Source organism: Thalassophryne amazonica, chromosome 14, assembly GCF_902500255.1.
Source record: "Thalassophryne amazonica chromosome 14, fThaAma1.1, whole genome shotgun sequence".
Classification (NCBI taxonomy): Eukaryota; Metazoa; Chordata; class Actinopteri; order Batrachoidiformes; family Batrachoididae; genus Thalassophryne; species Thalassophryne amazonica.
Genome location: NC_047116.1, coordinates 21,822,867 through 21,848,104, shown reverse-complemented (window position 1 = coordinate 21,848,104; position 25,238 = coordinate 21,822,867). Strand labels below are relative to the sequence as shown.

Genomic DNA, 25,238 nt, shown 5'->3' with positions numbered 1-25,238 from the left:
TCACCTTAAAAAACAAGTCACCATGACACAAAAATTATACATAATTCACCATGTCCATGCAGACCACTGATCATCTATGATCCATTCCACCAATAGTTGTAATGCAGGACACTCTGCGTCCCCCCTGCAGTCCTATGTGAAAGAGCATAGACGAGGACAATAGCCATCAACTTTGTCCATTTGACCAAAACGATATGATTTTGGACTTTGCTTCTTAAACGCCATAAGAAAGTGAAATGTATATGTTAAAGCTGCAGACACCCTGTTGATACCTGTGTGAAATTTAATGAGGCTTCATCATAACATTTTGATATTTCTGTTTTAGGAAATGAAGCTCGTGGTACAAGAACAAGGAGAAGCACAGCCAAATGTGAAAATCAGTCAGTTGTCACCAGCTAACATGTCGTCTCATTTCTGAGCTGACATACTGGAAACTGCTGTTTTTTTTAATTTTATTCTATTGAGATGAAGATTGTTGAGTAGGAGACAAATGGACTATACCTGTTTCAGCTGTGCCCCGTCTGTGTCCTGGGCAACTGCTGGAGGTACGTGAGGATCATGCACCCCTGTTGATTGTACCTGGAGCTGATATACCTCTTCCCTACACTTGTTCTGCTTAACAAGAGAGAACATTTTTGCATTTGGTTTTATGTTCCGATGTTAACAATGTGTTAAAGTTCACACGTCCACAATGACTGGAAATGCTGAAAAAATGCATAATTTTATTTATTTTTGGTTTTACAAAATGACCTTTAAAAAAATATATGCAATTTCATACATGCATACAAATGAGAGCTCTAGTTTCTGCCACTTATTTTAGTCACTTGATGTTTCGGAGCTACCAACCACTGCCAAGCAGCTATGGTATCAGATCGGTACAGGGTATCACCCGAAACCTTCAGTATTGGAGCGGGTTTATTTTATTTTATTTTAAGGAGTCTGATAGAGGAGAGAGAGTGGGTTTATTTTAAGGAGACTCAGACTCCTTAAAATAAAAGGGAGAGAGCGCACGCGAAACAATGCGACACAGTGAAACAGTCCTCATATATAATTAGTCCAGTATGATAAAGTGAAGCAATGATCTTGTGACACAGTGTTATAGGTGGAGATCACATCAACTAAATATAAATCTTATATGGTCTGATAGTTCAATGGACATAGAACATTGGATTATACATGTACATGTATTTGAGGATATACATGTACATGTATGTTTGTTGACAAGTGTGCCATGCTGAAAGTGGAGAATGCTGAAAATCAAGTAAGTCTAGTTATGAAAAAATATTTTGGTCACAAAAATACACAAGTACAGTAGATGGTCTTAGTAAGGGTTTACAGTTTGAATTATAGATATGAACACCTGGCATTTATAGTAGTTTTTAATATCATTTTAGTGCAATTTACATGTTTTAAAACAGCAAAAATGCTTTGGCTCCGCCCTGGACCCGCCGCTGGACCCTGGCTTATTTTCCTCTGAAAATCGAATTTGCCAATCTCATCCCTGCATGAAGGAGGACATGTTGATACTTCATCCACTTGAAGAGAGTTAGGTTACAATAATAAATCATATGTCTCCCGTTATTGCGCGGGCCTGGGGCAGGGTGATGGACCTCCCTTGAATACCCACGCGGGCTAATAAGAGAAGGATTTTGCGAAATAAGGTCCGCCTCTGTTATGCACATGTAATCCTGTATAAAAACTGCTTGTATCCGTTGTCCGGGGTTCTGTAAGAGCAGATCTTGTCTGTAAGCGAAGTTCTTGCAGGGCCCAGGCCTGATTATTTTTGCTGTGACTTTGATTAAATTTAAAAGTGCGGAATAGTTCGAGTTTGTGCTTTGTAAGGGGTAGTATTACAGAAAGAACTGGGGGAAGAATTAACACTAGTAACGGTGAAAAACATTTGGCTCTGCTGTCTGCTAATTTTTTTGAAGGATTCTTTATCATTGCAGGATAAGGCCAATTTCAACATTTTTGCTTGCGTCTAACTTCATGAAGAAGGGTCTCAAAGGCTGAACAAAAATTAAGTTACAACACAATAATTTAGCATTTGTTTCTCCTCATTGAATAAACTTATTAGAAAATAAAAAAAAACTTGTGGAGTTCATGCAGTTTCTCTTTATAAATACATTTGCTGAAGATCTAATGGTTTAACCCTCTGGGGCCGACGCCGTCTTATACGATGGCTGAGACCAAGCTTTACTAAATTATAAATAACTTTTTAATGATATGAGATAGAAACTTACTTTTTTTTGCTGAAAAGTTAACTCCATGGACTTTCGAGCCACTGTCCACCATCTTTGTACTCTTCATAGAAGCTGTGTGATGACGTGAGCAATGTGAGTGTCCAGTCAGAATCGGTTCACTGTCATAGGGTTTTCCAAAATCCAATTGTAGGGCAGATTCACCTCACGTGCTCAAATAGTGTGTGAATATCAGGATTGCTTGTCTAGTTTTCCTGTGAATGTTACTGGATAAGCCTGTAGCAAGGTCTCTCGCTCCAGGATAAAGCACTGTTTACCATATCAGTGGAGTGAGGGGGAGGGGCTGCTCCTCAAACTGAATGAGCCTCGAAGTGTGAATGTTGCTTTCAGAGCAGGAGAGAACAAACACACAGTCAGCTTCATAGTAGAAGTTTGTGATGTGACCTTTGTGTAATAACAGACAGAAATTGCTTTGAGATGAAGACAAACAAAACGCATAGACCATTTTGTATTAATTGTTCAAAATGTGCATTTGTGTTTATTGTTTGAACCTTTTTGTTGTACAGTCTTTCAAACAAGAGCCCAAATTACCTTTATAAAGTGTCAAAACAGTGTATTATAGTTTGTTGTGTGTTTTGAATAAATGTGTGTGGAAAATTATTTCTGCTTTACTTTTTCCTTTCTTATTTCTGATTGTAAACCTTTATTACACATATAAAACACAACTATAGCATATATATTTTGAAAGTACAGGTTGTCCTGAAAAAAAGATATAAAACTTGATTGTGGGATTCGGGGAGAGCTGTTAACAGCAATAATAAAACATTTATGCCAGGCGAGTGAACTGTCCAAAAAATGCCCTTGGACCCCAGAGGGTTAACCACTGAATCTGAAACACGACAGTAGATGCGTGAAATGACGTGAAATTCGAACCTCTTTGCCAAAGGATATTCCATGTGACGTTAGTGACCCTATGGCCTTGGTGGAGGTGTGCGCTCTCCAAGTGCTTCAAGTTGGGTTTGTGATTGCTTTTGATACTATTAGAAGCATTGGCAGTGTTAAAACTCAAAATTGGCTTGTCAGTAGCTGAGTGTGTACCGGAGACAATACTGAAAGTTAGTAGTTAGCTGTAGCTTCCGATAAATTTTTTGGTGGTTTATCAGTTTAGCGTTATAAAAGATAACTTTTCAGTTAGCTGATTAGCGGTTACCGAAGCGAACTTTTTGGTTAGCTGTGCCCACCACTGTAAGAAAGGCAGCTTCTCTAGTGTTCTTTAGGGCCCCTTCACACACAACATGAAAGATGCAGAAACAGGACGAAAATCTGTGAACCAAACACGAAATGGGGAACCACGAAGGATTCCACCTGCTATCGTGAGAGACACGGTCGCACAGGCGTGCACCAAACACCGGTAGTAGTTGTGCACGCGCATACATGAACACAGCTGGAACGTGTTGCACCACATTGCGCTGCTGTTGTGGGAAAAAATAAAACAGATGGAACATGTTGCACCACATCACACAACAGATGTGGAGTAAAAGAAAATACATACCTCCTGTGGAATTCGAACCTGCAGTTTACAAAAGCTCTGTTTAACAGATGGATACTTTACCACTACGCTAATGTCCGACAGGCAGGGGGCATAAGGCCACACAGGCTGACACTCAAAATACGATGATAAAACTATGCCCCCTATATCTGTTGGAGAGTTTGCGCGTTTCTCCCCACGACACACAAGGCTTCCTCATGGCGACGACCTCTTGACGTCTCTATACATCATGTCATGTTGACTGGCAAACTATTCATAATCTATTCATGACATTTCGTGTTGGCTTTTGTGATGATTCCTGCTTACGTCTCATCAGATGTTGTGAGATCATAGCTGTACATCGCAACACTGTTGCGATGTAGTAATGCTGGTGCGTAGGTGTCTTAGGGGTGTCGTGACTACAGGGCGTGCGGTGCACTTTTGGAGCCACTGCAGTGAAGTAGAGGTTTGTGGTGGCTCGCCTTACAGATCTTGACAATTCCTGGAAGGGGAAGGTGTTTTGATGATGCACAGTTTATTCTGAAGTGGTACAAAAATATCTTCAGATGTACTTTAGAGCTTGTTACGGGAAGGACCTTCCTTCTTGACTGAAGAACTCATAAGTTGAACCAGTATTAATTCATTAGTATGAAAGCATTGGAAGATAATGTAAGTGACCATTTCATAAACAGCACTGGTTAGATGAAGCTAAATTTGTAAGAAGTGTACTGTACTACTGATTCTGACTTGATGCAACTGTTAGAAAGATGCCGAAAAAATAGGCGGCTTTGCTTAAAGCCGTCTAAAATTAGGACTGAGTACGATCACTGCAGCTGTTTTGTGTGTGTGTGTGTGTGCGCGCGCGTGCACTCACAGAAATATTCAACCCTAACCTTTATGTAATTTTATTACATGACATATTCCCATTTACGTTTTAGATCATTTTAATACAAACCTACCAAATGAACCTTACATGATGCATATTCATTACTGTAATAAATCCTATTCATTTGAAATGTATAATCCTCAGCTTTATGTATTTAGTATTAATAAAATGTAATTACTCTAAATCAATAATAATGATAGTATTTATTTAGAATACATAAAGTATATTGTTTGAATTGCATAGTAATTATGTTACCTATGCCATTTATCTTGTATAGGTAACATAAGCAGAGAAAATGATTAATCCACCACAAAATAGTTATTTTATATACGCAGCATCCAGCGCACAGCGTGGCAACCAGTGGAACAAAGCGGGTGTGATCGTCACGCAGACTTGCGTGCAATTTGACAGGGTTTTTTTTTTTTTTTGTTAGCAAAAGGGAAGCTTTTGTTGTCAGTTGAAAACACAGTTTAAAAGTTGATCTTGTTTATACAGCGCCAAATCACAACGTACGTCACCCCAGGGTGCTATACAAGCGGAAAGTCCAAATCTGTCCCAACCTCCCTGAGCAAGCACGTACTATTAGGGAACAATGGTGAGGAAAAGCAGCCTCTGGTATTTTTTAGAAAGAAACCTCAAGCAGACCAGCCTCAGAGGGGTGACACACTGCTTAGGACAAACTTTACTAGCAATAACGAACTAAACAGGCAAGTTAAAAAAGAATGTTCTTACCTGAAGTCTCTGAGAAGGAGTCCAGCTGAATGACCCAGTCCCTTGATGAAGTTCATCTCAAAATTATAGTGTGCAGAGATTTCAAATGTAATGTGGTCAGTCAGGGGACCGACTGGTAGTTTAGTATTAGTGAAGATCAACAGCACCTCAGAAAAAAACAGCTAGAACAAACAGTTCACAGGCACAAATTCTCAGTAACAGGATGCAGAGCTCTTTGCTTCACAAACAGCTCCATAATATAGACATGATGAGACTAAGTCCTGTTCCAGTTATTGGGGCGGGGGGGGGGGGGGGGGGGGTACTATAGTTCAGCACAACACTAATATATTTGTCATATGAATAGGAGAACTGGTGGGTCTTTCATCTGCACTTGATTCCAGATGATTCCATGTAATTTGCCTGTTTTATCTCAGCAGGCAGACTGGTTAACAGAACAGGTGGACAATAAGAGAAATTTCTGTGACTTGCTGACTTCTTTTTAACCTTCGGAACACACTAACACATTCTGACAAGGAAAAGCGTGGGTTGGTACATAAGGTTTAATTCGATCAGTGAGAGGGAGGCACAAGTCCATGAAGAATTTTGTAAATTGCTAGTGTTGGGTTCTTTTATCACGATGAGACCTCCAAAAATAATTAGAGAGGAAACGGACTTCAAAGTTTAGATGTTAAACACCAATGTTGTTTGTTACACCGATACAGAGTTATCTCAGCGCTGGGATCTTGAACTGGTCGCATGCAAACACCAGGAACAAAGAAACCTTGACTTCCTTTGTTCTCTAACGTTTGTGACTGGAGGACCTATCTTTGTGGCAGGGACCGGCGGTGGGACTCGAACACTGGACTCCTTGAACTGAAGACCAAAACTCTATGTGGGTGCTAAGCGCAAGAGTATATGAGGCTGTGACTGTAAGGCAGCGCAGAAGTAGGAGGAAAAGAAAGAGATGAGACAGCCCGACAAACAACTCTCAATTGGCCCAGATACTGGCCTCCATGTTTGGAGTGGGAATTCCCACTCCTAAGCGACCAATAGGAGAGCAGCGCTTGTGCCACATCAAAGTGAGGCTGACGGCAGCGTCTCGGCCGCCAACCAATCACAGGTTGGAAGAGAGAAGCCAGTATCTGGACCAATTCAGGGCCGGTGTAACGGGGACAGATGATATCCTGGGATATGTTCCCCCTCACCCTAGAAATCTCCGCCCCACCCCTGACAGGCAACATTCCTACAGGGCAGCACTAATTAATAACCCAATCCTTGATAAGGCCCAATCAGGATAGAGCGCTTGGGCCTGCCAGGTCTGCCCCCTCCCAGCGGATCCAACTCACCACCAGGTGGTGATCGGTCGACAGCTCAGCCCCTCTCTTCACCCGAGTGTCCGAGACATGTGGCCAAAGGTCAGATGATACAACTACAAAGTCGATCATCGACCTACAGCTCAGGGTGTCCTGGTGCTTGTGCACTTATGGACACACTTGTGCTTGAACATGGTGTTCGTGATGGACAAACTGTGAATAGCACAGAAGTCCAACAACTGAACACCACTCGAGTTCAGATCGGGGAGGCTGAGTGAACCTGATCTGAACTCCAGGTCTCACTGTTGCCGCCCTCGTGGACTCCAAGAAGGTTGGGTACTCTGCACTGCTGCTCGGCCTGTAGGCCGAGACAACAGTGAGAGACCTGTCCCTGACCCGAAGCCGTAGGGACGTGACCCTCTTGTTCACCAGGGTGAACACCAACGCATGGTGACTGAGCTGGGGAGCAATAAGCAATGCTACCCCAGCTCTCCGCCTCTCCCTGTGGGCAACGCCAGAAAAGTGGAACGTCCAGCCCCTCTCCAGGAGTTGGGTACCAGAGCCCAAGCTGTGCTTGGAGGTGAGCCCAACTATCTCTATTCGGTATCTTTCAACCTCCCGCACAAGCTCAGGCTCCTTCCCCCTCCCCAGCGAGGTGACGTTACACGTCCAAACAGCCAGAGGTTGTGAGCGCGGACCGGGCCGCCGGGCCACCCGCCCTCAACTGCCACCCAATCCTCTTTGCACCCGACCCCCATGGCCCCCTCTGCAGGTGGTGAACCCACAGGAGGGCGGGCCCACGTCGTTCTTTCGGGCTGAGCTCGGCCGGGCCCTGTGGGCTAAGGCCCGACCACCAGACACTCGTGCGCGAGCCCCAACCCCTGGCCTGGCTCCAGGGTGGGGCCCCCAGCAAAGCCATACCGGGCGACGTCTCGGTCCTTGATTTTGTACTGGTCATGGGAGCTTCTGAACTGCCCTTAGTCTGACCTGTCACCTAGGACCTGTTTGCCTTAGGAGACCCTACCTACCAGGGGCACAAAGCCCCCGACAACATAGCTCCTAGGATCATCCAGGGACACAAACCCCCCCACCATGATAAGGTGGCAGTTCGAGGGGGAGCCCAGGAAAGTTGCTTTGTCATATTTATTATTTGGCCTTCCTGTGACCTTGACCTTTGACCTTGAGCTTGATTCTTTTGTGTGCTGAAAGGTGTTTTGATAGGACTGCCATATGTGAACTTACAAGAGTCTGCAATGATGATTTACACGCTTTGTCACACCCTTAAATTGTGCAATTTTTTTCATGATGACATCATCAAATGATGTCATGACTTAAACCCTTTGCTGTATTCTGGATCCTCTCATTAAGCCCTTTAATTTGGTGTATTACACAACATGTTTTACTGTAATCTGAAGTTTGCCCTAATACAGGTGTCATTTGAACTCAAGCGAAACCCTGAAGGTCAATGTCAATCACTTATCCCAGGTAATGGCTTATAAGCAAGGCCTATTACTATGTCCATGCCAAATTTGGAGGCAAAATTTTAAAAACTGCCACCAGGAAAGTTGTTTTGTTGAATTTAGTGTTTGACCTTGATCCTTTTGTGTACTGAAAGGTACCTTACTAGGGCTGCTATTTGTGAAGTTGCAAGAATCTGAAATGTAAACTGAGCTGCACAGTGAGTTAAAGGTGAAAAATGCAATGATTACAGACAAAACAAAAAAAACAAAAAGCAACAAACATACATACTGACAAACATATCTTGCAAAACTTCATTTTGGCAAGATATTTGGGGGTGGTGGTGGTGGTGGGGTGTTTAGATAGCCTACAAAAACTACCCCCCAGGTGGAAGATAAACTGTTACACCGGTTGTTGTTTCTTCAATGATACGAACCTAAACTGAGCGGTACACAACAGAGACATCTTAAAAAAGGAAAAAAAAGAAAAAAATTTTTCTTTTTTTTTACTTTGAGTTTGCACTGCTTAATTTTTTCAATTAATTTTAATATTTGGGTTTACAGTGAACAAGATGGTAAAAATGTGTTTTTTCAGTTTCTTTGAACAGAACAGGAAAGAATAGTTTATAGCTTTAAATATATGCTCAGGAATGCAAATCAAAAGAAAAAGACACATTGATTTATTTTAGCTTGTACCATTCAGGTTTTTTCTTTTGCTCTTTTAATTTAAGCAGCAAATCTCTACATATTTCAGTCACAGAGCTTACCTGATGAAAAGGTGAATCACCAACACAATGTTATTATCAAGATCTACAACAACCTCACAAAGCAGCCACTGTCTGCCGGGTGTCAGTCCTCCTGCACCTGACGGTTCGACACAATGGGACAGTCTGAAATCTTCACACATTTCGAGCTTCCAAGTCTGTGAGTCCATGAGGCCAGACTTTGGGGATTTGGTCACTCAGTAGGTTGCCAGAAATCCTGTGATGTCATTCTAACATCTCGGCTTGAACTAGTCCGACAACCGGCCTGAATTAGGCTTGTGTTCTGTCGAGATGTGCGGTTTTGTCGAATTGTGTGTTTCGTCACATAAATCGACACTTTCACATCCTGACAATAATGTGCTGTAAATACAGCGTGCACGTGCAAATTTTAACTTTTTTAAAATTGAAAAGACACTTATTACTGTTGTATTTTCATTCCTCAGTCACTCCATTGGGGAGTTCAACGTGGGTAAAGAGAGGCACGTCAACCCGCCGGGGTTTGCGCGGAGGGCTGGCCTCTCAACAGGAACAACATCTCCTTGGGACCCCAGATACTGGCCGCCATTTAAGAGTGGGAATTCCGTCTCGGCCGCAGACCAATCACAGGCTAGGAGAGAGAGACCAGTATCTGGTCTAATTCAGGCTGGTTGTCGGGCTAAGCTTGAGCAGGGCTGTAGCTTCCGGCAGTTTCTGCTGCCATCTAGTGGATCAACGTGGAAAACTACAAGGGCATGTGTACGAAGGCCAGTTTTGAATTGTGTTTTTAATTCGTCATTCATCCACATTTGAATTTATTGCACACACTATATTTCAATGCTTTATTATGTCCCAGAAGGCAAATGTGCAGCACCAACAGTTGAGATACACACACTTACACCTGTCAAATAAACCTTAAAAACAAATAAAACTTACATTAGATCTAGTAAATTTAAAAACGCATCTTAATTAATTCATCTTATTTTAAACTTTGTGAAATCTGTTTTTCTTACTGCCTCATTTATGTACAGTTTTTTATTGATTTATAGTAATGTCCAGGGTAATTGGGTTGGGATGGGGCCTGTGCCTTGGACCGCGTTACTGACACACATCAGGCACCATGTAGTTTTCGTAAGTATCACCTGTTTCCTCTTGACTTTCCTTAAAAGAAAATGCACAAAAGGTGATCACTGTTATTACTGACCTTTGACTCGTCCACACAGGAATATTCTGTTTTGCAGCAGCAAAGTAAACATTAAAAACATATCTACAAACACTTAATGCAAAATAAAAATGACTGTATTTACCAGATCTGTGGGAGCGGATTGAATGTTGGTTCTTAAAAGGGCAGAAGAAAAAAAAAAAACAGATCAGGAAACAGAATCTTAAGACGGTTCCGAAAATGCTTTGAACATTTAATGGAATAAACATCTTTTCTGCATGTGACTCAGGTATGATTCTTTTCACAATATACACAGATAAAGTCAGGTCCACAAGTATTTTGTCTTCCTACACCAACATAGTGGAAGAAAGAAAAGACAGAAAAAATCTAGAGTTTGGCGGCCATCATTCCTTTTCAGTTGGGTCTGTCTGCTCTGCCGTTGGTGGGTTGGGGTCCGGTGCCTGGGCAGGAGGTGGTGCCTCTCCCCGGGGCTCAGGTGTACGTGGCCCCTCGTGCCCTGGCCTCTCCCTCCGCGTTTGTGGGACCCGTCTGTCTCCCCTCGGCTCCTTGGCTGCCCCTGCCGCTCCGGGGTCCCATCCTGCACCTTCCCTGGTTCGGGGAACTCCGGGCGGGGTGGCCCGTCCATCTGCGGCTCCCTGGCCCCCCTGTTGGTTTGCTCCTCCCTGGGCTCTGGTGCTCCTCAGGGGCTGCCTGCCTCCCCCCATCCCGTGGCTTCCCTGGCGCCTCTACTGGATCTGTTTGGGGGGCCCTGCTGGCTGCGCTGGGGGGCCTGGCTGTCGGGGGGCCTTGTGCTCTTCCTGGCCCCGGGGTTGCGCCTCACCTCTTGTCTGGGGGCCAGGCCCCGCCCTAGTATGGCTCGGTGGTCCCTACCTTGTGCTTTGGATTCGTTTGTGGTGGCTCCTTTGCCCCCAGCCCTTGCCGCCGCTCGCTCCCACCCTCTGTGGCCGTGGCCCTGGTGGTGTGGTTCTGGGGCTCTCCCTATTGGTGGGTCAATGCCGGCGCCCTGTGCGCTTCCCTTGGATATGGGGCTACTCCCCGTGCCTCCTTGGGGAGGGGTGATGTTGGGGGTGCGTTTTGGCGCTGTCGGGCCGCTCCCCTGTTGGTTTGCTGTGCTGCCCGGTGGCTCTGGGGGCTGCCTTTCCTGACCCCCGTGCCCTTCCGCTGCCCCTTTTCTCCTGGTTCCCCCGGGGCTCTGCATCCTGGACCCACGTCCGTTGGCGCTCGCGGCCGGCCGAGTGGCTTCTGACGTGCCGGAGTGGTCCATGTCATATGATAAGGTTCTGTACTCTTGTCTTGGCCCAACACACCAGCCACAGTAGTGATCGGATATTTAGCTGTGATCTGGGTCTCTGTGTGTGGATGGTCGCGTGTTTGTGGCCGTCACCACAATTCAGTTTTTGGGTGCTCTTAAGAGGATTAACACTATGGTGTTCTGGATTAGGGTATGGATGCTCACTAATTAGACAACAGACTGTTGCTGTCACTGTTTGTTCATGTGTGGTTGTTTGTCATGGTGTGTTTTATGGTTGGGGCCCCGTCTCCTCGGTGTCTCACTTCACAGTTATTGTCTTCACCACTTCTCTCTTGTTCTTGTCTGTCCTCGTGTTGTTTTGGTGGTCTGTCGGATGGCTTTGAGTAGGATGTTGTAGGCTGATCGGGAAGGGCGGATGGGGGTCACACACACACCACATTCACTCACACACTACATACCTTCTGTCTTGCAAGAATAAATTGCATATATGTGTATTAATGTTCATAATGGTTCTGCCAGTGTGGCACTTACCATTACTATATATACAGACAGGGGGAAAAAAAAATCTGACCTGTCAGAAGACAACTGGCTGTTGAAGTGATGGTTTGTATTAACAAAAGATTTTGTTTAAAAGAAGTTAAAGATGAAAGTCTCCACTACAAGCACATATTGATTGATTTCATCTCTATTGTGGTGCACAGAGACAAAATAACAAAGTGGATCGCTGTCCCAATATTTATGGACCTGACTGTGTCTGTGTGTTAGTTACAAAGTGATCAGAGTAAATGTCACTTACGTTGTTGGCTTTTTGCAGAATCAACACTGAAACCATGATTATAAAACACACAAAAACAACAGTGATGATGATGATGATGATCAGTATTCTCTGTATTTTTTCACTTTCCTCTTCATCTGAGGTAGGAGGAAAACAAAGTTAATGTAGTCGATATCTATTATGCAATAGGTTTAAACTTCTTCACTTCTATGTCAGGCTCATTTTGATAAAAACAGAAGCCACAACTGTTTATTTTAAATCATATAGATGCAACCATTGTGTACTAATAACTTGAATTAGAACACATACCTCAACCAGGCTAACACCAGTGCACCATTATTTTGTCTGCCAACTGACAAAGTTGATGAGAAGAATTCTGACTTTTTGAATTTTAAAGAAGTAGACCAAAGGGGAAAAATTGACACAGTTCGGAATCCCTACCAACATTTGATACCTTATTTGTCATCCTTGGACCGTATCTTCACAAACCTTCAAAATCACTCCACCATTTTTTGAGATATCTTGTCTTCAAATAAGACAAAAGGACAATCACATAGTCTCAACAAATTCATCATCTGACAAAAAGACAAATGCCAAATTAATATTGATGACACTCATCCAGGAGCAGAGAAAAAACTATATCCACTCAGTAAATTTAAAGGGAAAATATGTGTTCTTGTCATTGATTTATGGGATTTTCAGGTATGACAATAGACAGAAATACTGAAAATGATGATGATTCACTTTAACAACAACAGCAAAATCTAATTGTAATTAATAATAGATCATTTAATGAAAATAAAACCTGCCAGGGTTTGATATTTTTGTCTGGTTGTTTATTTTTTGGTCTGTTTTTGTTTTGTTTTTGTTTTGTTTCGTTTGGTTTGTTTTTTAATTCATTGGTTTTCTGTGTTTATTCTCTTGCTGAGTTTTCGGCTTGGGTCTGTCTGTCTCCATCTCTCTTGTTGGTCCTCGGATCCTTGGTGGTGGGTGTTCTCTCTCTCTGGCCACACCCTTTGTTCTGGTATATTCCAATGCACCCTGTTCCTAATTTGCAGCTCATCACCTGGTGTATATAAGGCTGACTGGGTGCAATAGTTCCTCACCAGAATTGATGTGCCTTGTGTCCAGCTCTGTTCTTCCCGTTCCATAGTCCTGTCTACCTCGTTGTGTTCCTGACCTTCTGCATGTTTGATCGACCACACCTTAGCCTGATGTTTTTTGTACTGCCTACTTGTGTACCGACCTCTGCAATCCACTCCAGTAAGCCTTTTACAAATCAGAGCTGTTTGTTTGGAGCCTTGCATTTCTCTCCAACCGTTTTTTGACCAACCTGCCTGTCAAAACCAAAATGTGATCAAACTGGTCTAAGTCATTATAAAATCACAACCAGAATTTTTAATCATCTTTCGGTTTCAATGTATTACATTGTAAGAGCCACTGAATAATGACATAGTGCAGAGGTCATGTGAATGTACAAGATAATACAAAAAGCAGCAGAAATATTTCGTTATAAAGAGTTACAATGTTCCTGACCCAAGAAAGGTTTATTCAATTTTAGCGATGATCCTGATCTGCTTAAAAAAAGAAACTATTTTTCATCGTAAGATTTTCATTGGATTTCTACAACAATTTTCTCTCTCATGAGGAGATATTTTTCCCTTTGATCCCTCTTGAATATTCTGGCCTTATGACATCATAATGGTCTATAATTACAGATTTTTTTTTATTATTTATTTTTTGGTGTTTAAATAAATGTGAATCAAAAGATATCCATATCCACATGCTGTTTCACTGTATTGTGAGTTTTGGCAGTAAATCTTTAGATCAAACAACCCCATGTAAGTGCATAAAGCTACATGGAGATCATTCTGGCCATCCGTCTCTCACTCTTGGTTGTTGATGGAGGTTTGTGGTCTCTGCATGCTCTTCCAGTATTTGTTGTCTTTCTTGTGTTGTTATATTTTCAGATCCTATGCCTTGAACACTAAACTACACATTTGAGTGTTGGATTGGAGGTAAATGTTACTAACAAGAACAAAAAACAATTCAAAACATCACCACATGTATTTGGCACATAGTGGATATGCAGCATTTATTAGGCATTGCATAAGGTTTAATCATGAACTTTAACCTACTGGACCTTTTGAGTTATGTATTTGGGTCTTTAATTGCTTAAATATCACTATTAATTTGCGCTGTAATAGGTTTAAGGATATGATTCCTTCGTTATGTTCTCTAATGTCATATACCAACACAGAGCAGAGTAGCTACCTAAACTCTGTAAGAGAGTTAGAGTATCTCGTCCAATAGTTTTACATCCTCATTGAAGACAACTTGGATGCTGTAGGCTCCTCTGAAAAAGAGAGCTTTTAAATCAGAAGTGTCTGACTCCGTGGTATAACTCACAAACTCGTAGCTTAAAGCAGATCAACCCGTAAGTTGGAGAGGAAAATGGCGTCTCACTAATTTAGACGATCTTCACTTAGCCTGGAAAAAGAGTTTGTTGCTCTATAAAAAAGCCACTCGTAAAGCTAGGACATCTTCTACTCATCACTAATTGAAGAAAATAAGAACAACCTCAGGTTTCTTTTCAGCACTGTAGCCGGCTGACAAAGAGTCAGAGCTCTATTGAGCTGAGTATTCCATTAACTTTATCTAGTAATGACTTCATGACTTTCTTTGCTAACAAAATTTTGACTATTAGAGAAAAAATTACTCATAACCATCCCAAAGATGTATCGTTATCTTTGGCTGCTTTCAGTGATGCCGGTATTTGGTTAGACTCTTTCTCTCCGATTGTTCTGTCTGAGTTATTTTCATTAGTTACTTCATCCAAACCAATCAACATGTTTATTAGACCCCATTCCTGCCAGGCTGCTTAAGGAAGTCCTACCATTATTAATGCTTCAATCTTAAATAGATCAACTTATCTTTGTTAGTTGGCTATGTACCACAGGCTTTTAAGGTGGCAGTAATTAAACCATTACTTAAAAAGCCATCACTTGACCCAGCTATTTTAGCTAATTATAGGCCAATCTCCAACCTTCCTTTTCTCTTAAAGATTCTTGAGCGGGTAGTTGTAAAACAGCTAACTGATCACCTGCAGAGGATGGTCTATTTGAAGAGGTTCAGTCAGGTTTTAGAATTCATCATAGTACAGAAACAGCTTTAGTGAAGGTTACAAATGATCTTCTTATGGCTTCGGACAGTGGACTTATCTCTGTGCTTGTTCTGTTGGACCTCAGTGCTGCTTTGATACTGTTGACCATACAATTTTTATTACAGAGATTAGAGCATGTCATAGGTATTAAAGGCACTGCGCTGCGGTGGTTTGAATCATATTTGTCTAATAGATTACAGTTTGTTCATGTAAATGGGGAATCTTCTTCACAGACTAAGTTAATTATGGAGTTCCACAAGGTTCTGTGCTAGGACCCAATTTTATTCACTTTATACATGCTTCCCTTAGGCAGTATTATTAGACGGTATTGCTTAAATTTTCATTGTTACGCAGATGATACCCAGCTTTATCTATCCATGAGCCAGAGGACCCCACACCAATTAGCTAAACTGCAGGATTGTCTTACAGACATAAAGACATGGATGACCTCTAATTTCCTGCTTTTAAACTCAGATAAAACTGAAGTTATGTACTTGGCCCACAAATCTTAGAGCATGGTGTCTAACCAGATCTTTACTCTGGATGGCATTTCCCTGACCTCTAGTAATACTGTGAGAAATCTTGGAGTCATTTTTGATCAGGATATGTCATTCAAAGCGCATATTAAACAAATATGTAGGACTGCCTTTTGGCATTTACGCAATATCTCTAAAATCAGAAGGTCTTGTCTCAGAGTGATGCTGAAAAACTAATTCATGCATTTATTTCCTCTAGGCTGGACTATTGTACTTCTTTATTATCAGGTTGTCCTAAAAGTTCCCTAAAAAGCCTTCAGTTAATTCCAAATGCTGCAGCTAGAGTACTGACGGGGGACTAGCAGGAGAGAGCATATCTCACCCGTGTTGGCCTCTCTTCATTGGCTTCCTGTTAATTCTAGAATAGAATTTAAAATTCTTCTTACTTATAAGGTTTTGAATAATTCAGGTCCCATCTTATCTTAGGACCTCGTAGTACCATATCACCCTACTAGCGCTTCGCTCTCAGACTGCAGGCTTACTTGTAGTTCCTAGGGTTTGTAAGAGTAGAATGGGAGGCAGAGCCTTCAGCTTCAGGGCTCCTCTCTGTGGAACCAGCTCCCAATTCAGATCAGGGAGACAGATAACCTCTCTACTTTTAAGATTAGGCTTAAAACTTCCTTTTCGCTAACGGCGTTATAGTTAGGGCTGGATCGGGTGACCCTGGACTATCCCTTGGTTATGCTGCTTAGACGTTAGACTGTGGGGGGGTCCACATGATGCACTGTTCTTTCTCTTTTTGCTCTGTAGCATCACTCCGCATTTAATCATTAGTGATCGATCTCTGCTCCCCTCCACAGCATGTCTTTTTCCTGGTTCTTTCCCCTCAGCCCCAACCAGTCTCAGCAGAAGACCTGCCCCTCCCTGAGCCTGGTTCTGCTGGAGGTTTTTCCTGTTATAAGAGGGCGTTTTTCCTTCCCACTGTGCCAAGTGCTGCTCACAGGGGGTCGTTTTGGACCGTTGGGGTTTTTCATAATTATTGTATGGCCTTGCCTTACAATATAAAGCGCCTTGGGGCAACTGTTTTGTTGTGATTTGGCGCTATATAAAAAACAAGTTGAGTTGAATTTATGATACTTTTAGATTCAGTTAGCTTTCACATTCAGTTGTATTTATATTCACTAAATTTAAGATTTGTTTCACATTTAGTTTTATGTTTATTTAGCTTTATGCTCAGTTAATTTGAGATGACTTGGTTTTACTATTAGCTCTTATTCGGTTAGTTTTATGTTAACTTTCATTTAGCTTCATATTCAGTGAGGTTTATGTTCAGTTGTCTTAATATTTAGTTAGATTTATGTTCCATTCAATTTAGATTTACATATTTTCAGTTGGCTTTTATTCAGTTTGTTTGATGTTCTGATATGAATTCTCATGCTCCAACTTATCCCCACTCATGAAAAACACCCCAAGATACTTAAAACTCCTCCACTTGGGGCAGTAACTCTCACTAGAAATGTGTGGAGAAGAAGAAGATGCCAAATGCCTCATAATTTTGCACACATACAGTTGTATGTCAAAGTTGGGCACCCCTGATGATTTCCATGATTTTCCTTTATAAATCATTCGTTGTTTAGATCAGCAATTTCAGTTAAATATATCATATAGCAGACAAACACAGTGATATTGAGAAGCAGTGAAATGAAGTTTATAGGATTTACAGAACGTGTGCAAAACGTGAACGTGTTCCTTAGTATTTCTTCTGTTTTTCTGATTAATGCTGGGCAAAATTATACAGTATTTTTTGTTTTTTCTGATGCCTGATTCTGTTTTTTCTCTCGGTTTAAGGTGCAGCTCCATCCAGAGGATAGGAGTTGTATTTGTGTTGCGACCCTCCTGTCCTGTGCACCAACAGCAATATTGTATATTCGTCCGTAAATTGTTCTGTGAATTGTTTCTGGAATTTATGTTTGTAGCATGGCCCAAGCAGAGGGTCACCCATCTGTTGCTCTGGGGGTTGGTAAAGTTAGACCTTTCCTGTCTGAAGTGTCTTGAGGCAACTCTGTTGTGATTTGGCGCTATAAAGGAAAATAAAAAATTCACACGCCTCAAAACCACACGGGATTGCACGCTGCTCAGTCTGATCCGCTAAGACTGCATTGAAAGTTTCGTCCACTCAGTACATCACAGCGTACCTGTAACGATCAGCTCCCAGGTCTCTTTCCACGTTCCTTTGATGGTGGCGATCTCACAGGTGTAGTTGCCTACATGCAACACTTGCACCTTTTCAATGTGCAGGGCATATAGCTTTGTATTTGACACCGACATGTTTATTTTACGATCGGTGGCTTCAGGAGAAATGTGTACTTGGGGTCTTCTAGGGTCAAACGCAAACAGCGTAGTCTGGTTAAACTTCCATGTGAGCTGGATGAGTGCATGTACAGGTTGTTTGGTACATGGAAGAATCACTGTGGTGCCCCTTGTCTTTGAGATGGTTTTTCCATCTGAGAGAAGAAGAAGAAGAAGCAATTCAAAACCTCTAATCTTTGAAGCTAGCTGTTAGATAATGGCTGTGCTAATTCCTTATTTATGTTAGTTATCAAGTGTTTGCCTTTATCTGTTTGGAATTTTTAAAACCTTTTGAAAGGTTAAATATAAGTTAAGTTTCATTTCCATCACATGTGCAAGTTTCAGATACAGGGAGCTCCCCCTGTTGTTGAGAGCCAGTAACATTAGAAATGTGAGACTAAACCACACCCACTGTAACACCCACCTCGTACAAAAGTGTTGTACAAGTTATGTACGGAACCTTCAGAAGATGGACACTGTCTGTGATGGCCCCAGGCCTGGTTTTTATCATGACCTTTAATAAACTCAAAATGAACCGGGAGAAATTACAGTTGGTGCCGTGACCCGGCTGTAATCTGTTCCCGGCGAGCGATAGGCAGACCATGTGTTTTGTTTTACAACCATCAAAAGGCGCTGATCGGGTAAGCAGGAAACCTGTAATAATAAAATTTCTGCATCATTGACTACTAAAATTGATGATGGTTGTGTTAAAGTAATGGTTTGCGTCTGAAATGTTTGTAGTTAATTTGGAGAGCTGTTGAAGGTCACGGTGTAATTTTTTTTTTTTTTCCTTCTCTTTCCTTCTTTTTGATATTTACGGTGGTTTTGGTAGTTGGGGAAGTAGTGTCGTGATGTTGCCACGAGGCCGAGGCCTTAGCATACCTCAAAGACACACCAGTGTTGCCCTGTGTGTATTTCCGTAGTGTTGCTACGAGATTTATTAAGGAGTGATTTATCTTGTTGGGAAAAGAATATCGAAGTGTTGCTTCAAGCCAGTGTTGCTGGATATTTGCCGTCAGTGTTGCTGATGATGGTTTCCGTAGTGTTGCTACAAAGGTGGGAATTTATTAAGGGGTGGTTCGCCTTGGTAAATAAACCTCGACTTTTTGTTATTTTCTATAAATTGTGCATGGCTTGTAGATGTGCGCACAAACAATTTAATCCTTCGTGTTGAAAGCCCACATCCGAGTCCTGTATTTTACTGTGTAATTTTGTGCTGACTATTTTAGTGACGGATATCCAGCTATAAAAGACTGTACCACAGGTTCTTTGAGGATCGGCGTTATTACTGATGACTTTGGGAATGTGCCGCGGATTCTGTGGTGTGTCTGTGTGTCCGGTGTGAATGGCAGTGATTGCAGAGGACAATGAAATGAGACGTCGTGGACTTTACTTGTACTGCATAAAGCGCTTGCTAACGTTTATTTAATGCATGCAATTTTGTTGTCTGTTTAAATGTGATGTTGTATGTTTAAAAGTTTTTCGTTCTGTTTCATTCTGACTAAAGTTTAGTTTTGCTGTTTATTTGTGATGAACCGCGGTCTTTGTCTTCTCTGTTTTTAATGTGTATGCAGAGCTCTCAAGTTGAGATACATTCAAGGAGTTATTTTCGACCAAATCTTGTCTTGGAGGTCAATTAGGTGGATTGTCAAGCATTAGCATGAGAGCGTGACAACATATTGAGTCTCATGCCGAGTGCAGGACCGTTAGCATGAGTCTCACTCTGAATGAGTGAGACTTGAGAGCTCTATGTATGTTTGGGGGGAATGCCTGGTAGCTTTTAAACAATGTTTGTTGATTTAACGTGGATCGTTGTTGTGCGTGGTTTGATATTTTGTTCTGTCCAATAATGATTTATGGTCGGTGAGGAACGCGAGGTTTTTCCATGCGATTTGTGTTAGCTGCTAAACTGCTAACTGATTTTAAAATAAAAACATGAATAACTTTAACCGTATAAATTGACACCAATCGAGTCACAAAAAATTCATGGATTGGACCATCGAGTTCATCTGTCGATTTTTTTTTTGTTTTTAAACACCCCCTACTACCTGCCTCATTTTGGCTTGTCAGTATCTCACAAATAAAAAGTTAAATTTCCCATCAATGGGATATACAGGCTTAGAAGGGGTTAAAAAGTTGGCAGGTTATATTTTGCCGGATCCGGCAAACACGCCCTAGCTATTTGACGGATCTCCTCGCTGATTGGCTAGTTCAAATGATGTCATCGTATAGTTTATTTCAGCATGGCGGCACCCTCAGCAAAGTTGAACTGGACATATTTTGCCCTACACGGCACCGGCAAAATGGCGAGTTGCGCCGTTTTGCCGGCCGTCTAAATTTATTCACAACGGAATGGAATGGCTGGGGTTGGCGGCTGCGGTTGGCAGGAACCTAAAGGCGATCGGAGTTAAGATCTCCTTATTTCACATTCATGATAGTAGCTCGATATTGGTGATTTTCATTATTGAAAATTGGCATATTTACCATTCACTATTTTCAGGGGTGGACTGATCGAAGGTTTTAAAATTGACACTGACAGAGAAAACACAGGATAAACACACGTGCCGATGTGGACTTCTGTATTTTCGTTTTATTCTCTCTTGAATTTGCAGGTTTTGTTTATCATCCCCGCCCTACACAGAAAATTACCAAGACTGTGAAAATTATTTCCACCATGCCCGAAATTATTTCCACTGTGTGGCAAAAATTATTTCCACGTGCCCGAAATTATTTCCACCACGTGGCGAAAAGCGCCGGTGGACATAATTTTGGGTGCGGCGGTGGAAATAATTTCGGGCACATGGAAATAATTTTTGCCACACAGTGGAAATAATTTCGGGCATGGCTAATGCCACATTTTTGAGCTGCTTTTAGCGTCTGAGAATCCCTCCGCCAGTAGGTGATTTTCTGTTCTGATACAAACGACTTCATGGCATCCAAAACGGCATTTAAAGATGGAAAAATTAGCACCAACACTCAATGCCAAGGGTGCCGCAACAAGCCGCCATGTTGAAATACTCTCTACGATGATGTCATTTGAACTAGCCAAAGAGAGGAGATCCGGTCAAATATTGCTAGGTGTGCATTTGCCGGATCCGGCAAAATATACACTTAAAAATACACGTAAAACGTTAGTAGCATGAAGCCATGCAGGCTAAACTAATCTAGCCTAGCCTTCCTTACTGCTCGCTTGGCATTGCAGAACGGCATGACTTGGTGTTTCATGGGAGCTACCGTGATTGAGTGGCAGTACTCCGTATGGTCCAAAATGGTTAAAAGTTGGTACTTTCATGTTTTTTTTATTAGTAATAGCAGTAGAAGTGAGCAGGGAGCAACCTAGCTTGCTTCAAGGGGTAACTTGGGGAGGTGCTGTCATTATTGGTGGCAGTCTTTATTGCATTTTATTTGGTTTTGAAAGCTTGATTATTTTTGATTATTTTTGTTAATGATTGCTCATGGGTATTTTGATTTTAGATTTGATATTGTTTATCTCCCTTGGTTGGTAAGTATGTGGATATATATATATATATATATATATATATATTTATTTATTAATATATAATTGCCTGGAGCTAGTATTTTCATTGATATATTTTCTGAATGAAATTGATGAAGAAAAGAGGATTTCTTAACCAAATTTAAAGATTTAAATTAATTGAAAGCATGAAATATCCAAATTTTGTCTTAATTGAAGTGTGAGTGTTGCTGTTGGATGTCACTATTTCAATTAAACATTTCTTTTCTCTTTTCAGATTTTGAGGTTACGTTTGCGAGGATTTTGGAGGGGACCTTTGCAGTGAATTAAATTCTTTTGGGACTGAGTGTGTGTTTGTTTTCATTTGTTGATTTTTTTTTATTAGGGGACTGATTAATGCCTTTGTCTTCTGTGACAGGGACATTCTGTGGCTCTGATAGTCCCAGCCACATAGAATTGGATGATTTTATTGTTGTGTTTTTAATTTCAGGAAGGAAAGGAGGAAAACCAGTGTGTGGACCAGGGCCTGAATGAGACAGGGAATTTTTGATCCTTCCTGAAGAGTATACTAAATCAGTAAGGATCTTGGAGTATCATTGAAATTTTAGATTAGAATTGCCTTCACATTGCTGTGTTGTCATAAGACATTAGTTCAATGGTAAATTTAGTTGCGTTGAACGTGCAGCAGACTTTTGTAATCTTCGTCGCACCAACAGCATTATTGATGTCCCTAACCCTATAGGAGATTGTTTTAGTGAGTACTTTGTTAATGTGGGTAAATATGGAGTGAATTTAATTCTATTCCTGCAGCGTGTTCCGATTATGATGAAAATACAATTGATGATTTTTTGGATTTGTTGGTTATTAGATGAATAATACATCGAAGTGAAATTATTTAGAATGGTAGGTGATATTCTTTGAAAATTGTTATGGCATATATCGCAGTGGAAATTGCATGTGATGAATATAATATATATATATATATATAGTGGAGCTCCTAGATACAGTGGTATGTAAAGTCTGGGCACCCCTGATGATTTCCATGATTTTGATTTATAAATAATTGGTTGTTTGTATCAGCATGTATTAAAAAATAATCATTTGCTTTAGAATATCATGCATTTAAATAATGTACAATTCAGATTTTTAGTTATTCTTATGATACACATACAAATACATTTACCACATTACCGGTATTGAATTTTGCATCTATTCTTTTGTCTTTTGCAAGATCCTTCAATTTAATCAGATTCAGTGTTGAACCATATGTAGGTCAAACGGATACGCACATATTTGTCAAAGTAGTTCATCTGTGTGCAGAATACAGCAACTGAATCAAATTTCAGTCTGGCCAAACAGCCCCCTCACTGTGGAAACAGTTTACGCCCAGGAAATGGGTGTTTAAGAGACGACTTTGATGGTCTGAGAGCGCACATTTTATTCTGTCAGAGGATGAAGAACTTGTGAGCCTTTGTTAGGTGATGGTTGTTGGAGTGCATCACATTGCGCTGTTATACGCTGCAGCAGAGGCCTTCCAAAACCGCTTGTTGAATTCCAGCGTGAATTATTTGTAATTCGACGTCTTGTTGCCAATTATTGTAACACTGTCTGAGCCCAAGGCAGCACGGTGAGTTAGTGGTTAGCACTGTTGCCTCACAGCGAGAAGGTCATGGGTTCGATTCTTGCCTGTGACTTTCTGTGTGGAGTTTGCGTGGGTTCTCTCCGGGTGCTCCGGCTTCCTCCCTTTGACTGTGTTGAGTGCTTGGTGCAAAGTAAAGGTCAAACAATGATGATGCCCACTGGATTCTATGACATGTGACGTGGCATGACACATGGTGCAAACTATTCCATTTTAAAACCCATCTCCACCTTTCGAAACATGGGTGTGTCACAGAAAAGCTCCTGGCTACATCCAATTATGATCACTAATTGGAGATTAAGAGGCAAAGGCAAGTGGGGGTATGATATTTTTGACCTTGATGATTTCAGAAAACCCAACGTAAATCAGAATGTGTGCAGCAAATTAAATTTTTTTCTCTCCTCAATAAGGATGTATGTTGTGCAATTATTCGAGCATATATATGAAGAAGAACACTTTGATGAACTCACTGAATATCAAATGCTGCCATGACATTGATATCCATGAGCATTTGGGCTCAGACAGTGTTACAATAAATTGCCAGCAAAATGTTGAATTACAGATAGTCATGCTGCAGTTCAAAAAGCAGTTTGATGGAAGGCCTCTGCTGCAGCGTATAACAGCACAACGTGATGCACATCAACAACAACAATCACCTAACAAAGGCTCAGAAGTTCTTCAACATCTGACAGAATAAAATGTGCGTCTCTCAGAACACCAAAGGCGTCTCTTAAACACCCATTTCCTGGATGTAAACTGTTCCCACAGTGAGGTGGCTGTTTGGCCAGACTGAAACTTGATTCAGCTGCTGTATTCTGCACACAGATGAACTACTTTGACAAATATGTGCGTATCCGTTCGTTCTATAATAATTATGTAAATCTTGATATAGGGTGTTAATTGACTTTTCAGTCTGTTAAATCTCTATTTTGGCCCATTTTGCCTGAAGTAAAGAAGCTGCCTTGTAATTACGTACATCTTCATATAGGGTGTTAATTACTTTAGGCCCTCCCATCATTGCACAAATACACACCACCCTAGAATGCTTTAATCCAATAATCATTCAGGTTTGTATTGTATGGAGTTAGAAAATTGCATAGAAATGATAATAAGGTTAAAATACTCACTTGCCTAAAGGTTGTGGAAGCAGCATAAAACAAAACAAACAAGACACTAACTATATATAAAGGTAAATGAAAAGCTAACTGAACATTGGGTGGGTGTTGAACTCCACCAGGCCTGTCCCCTTGTCACCAGTCCTGTTTGTGATATTCATGGACAGGATTTCAAGGTGCGGTCAGGCACCGAAGGGTGTCCAGTTTGGTGACCTCAGAATTGCATCACTGCTTTTTGCAGATGATGTGGTTCTGGGCTTCATTAGGCAGTGACCTCTGATGGACACTGAGCAGGTTTGAGGCAGAGTCTGAAGTGACTGGGATGACAATCTGCACATAGATATCCTAGACCATGGTCCTCTGTTGGAAAACGGTGTACTGTCCCCTGTGGGTCAGGGGAGAGTTACTGCCCCAAGTGGAGGAGTTTAAGTATCTTGGGGTCTTTTTCATGTGGGGATAAGTTGGAGCATGAGAATTCATATCAGAACATCAAGTATGCAAATTTTAATTTTAACAGACTATAAATCTAACTAAATATTAAAACAACTGAATATAAATCTCACTGAATATGAAGCTAAATGAAAAGTTAACGTAAAAAACTGAATAAGAGCTAATAGTAAAACCAAGTCAATCTAAAATTAACTGAGCATAAAGCTAAATAAACATAAAACTAAATGTGAAACAAATCTAATGCGAAAGCTAACTGAATCTAAAAGTATCAAAAATGAATAGTGATATTTAAGCAATTAAAGACCCAAATCCATAACTCAAAAGGTCCAGTAGGTTAAAGTTCATGATTAAACCTTATGCAATGCCTAATAAATGCTGCACATCCACTATGTGCCAAATACATGTGGTGGTTTTGAATTGTTTTTTGTTCTTATTAGCAACATTTTATCTCCAATCCAACACTCAAATGTGTAGTTTAGTGTTCACGACATATGCATCTGAAAATATAAAACACCAAGAAAGACA

General features: G+C 41.2%; 1 long non-coding RNA gene across 1 annotated transcript; it reads right to left on the bottom strand.

Annotated features, from left to right (window-relative positions):
• Positions 1–135: 135 nt before the first annotated feature.
• Positions 136–25,238, bottom strand: LOC117524848. The gene is made up of 3 exons (XR_004564878.1): positions 25,226–25,238; positions 19,757–19,771; positions 136–334 (listed from the first exon to the last, which is right to left on the bottom strand). It is a non-coding gene; the product is annotated as an uncharacterized LOC117524848 (long non-coding RNA).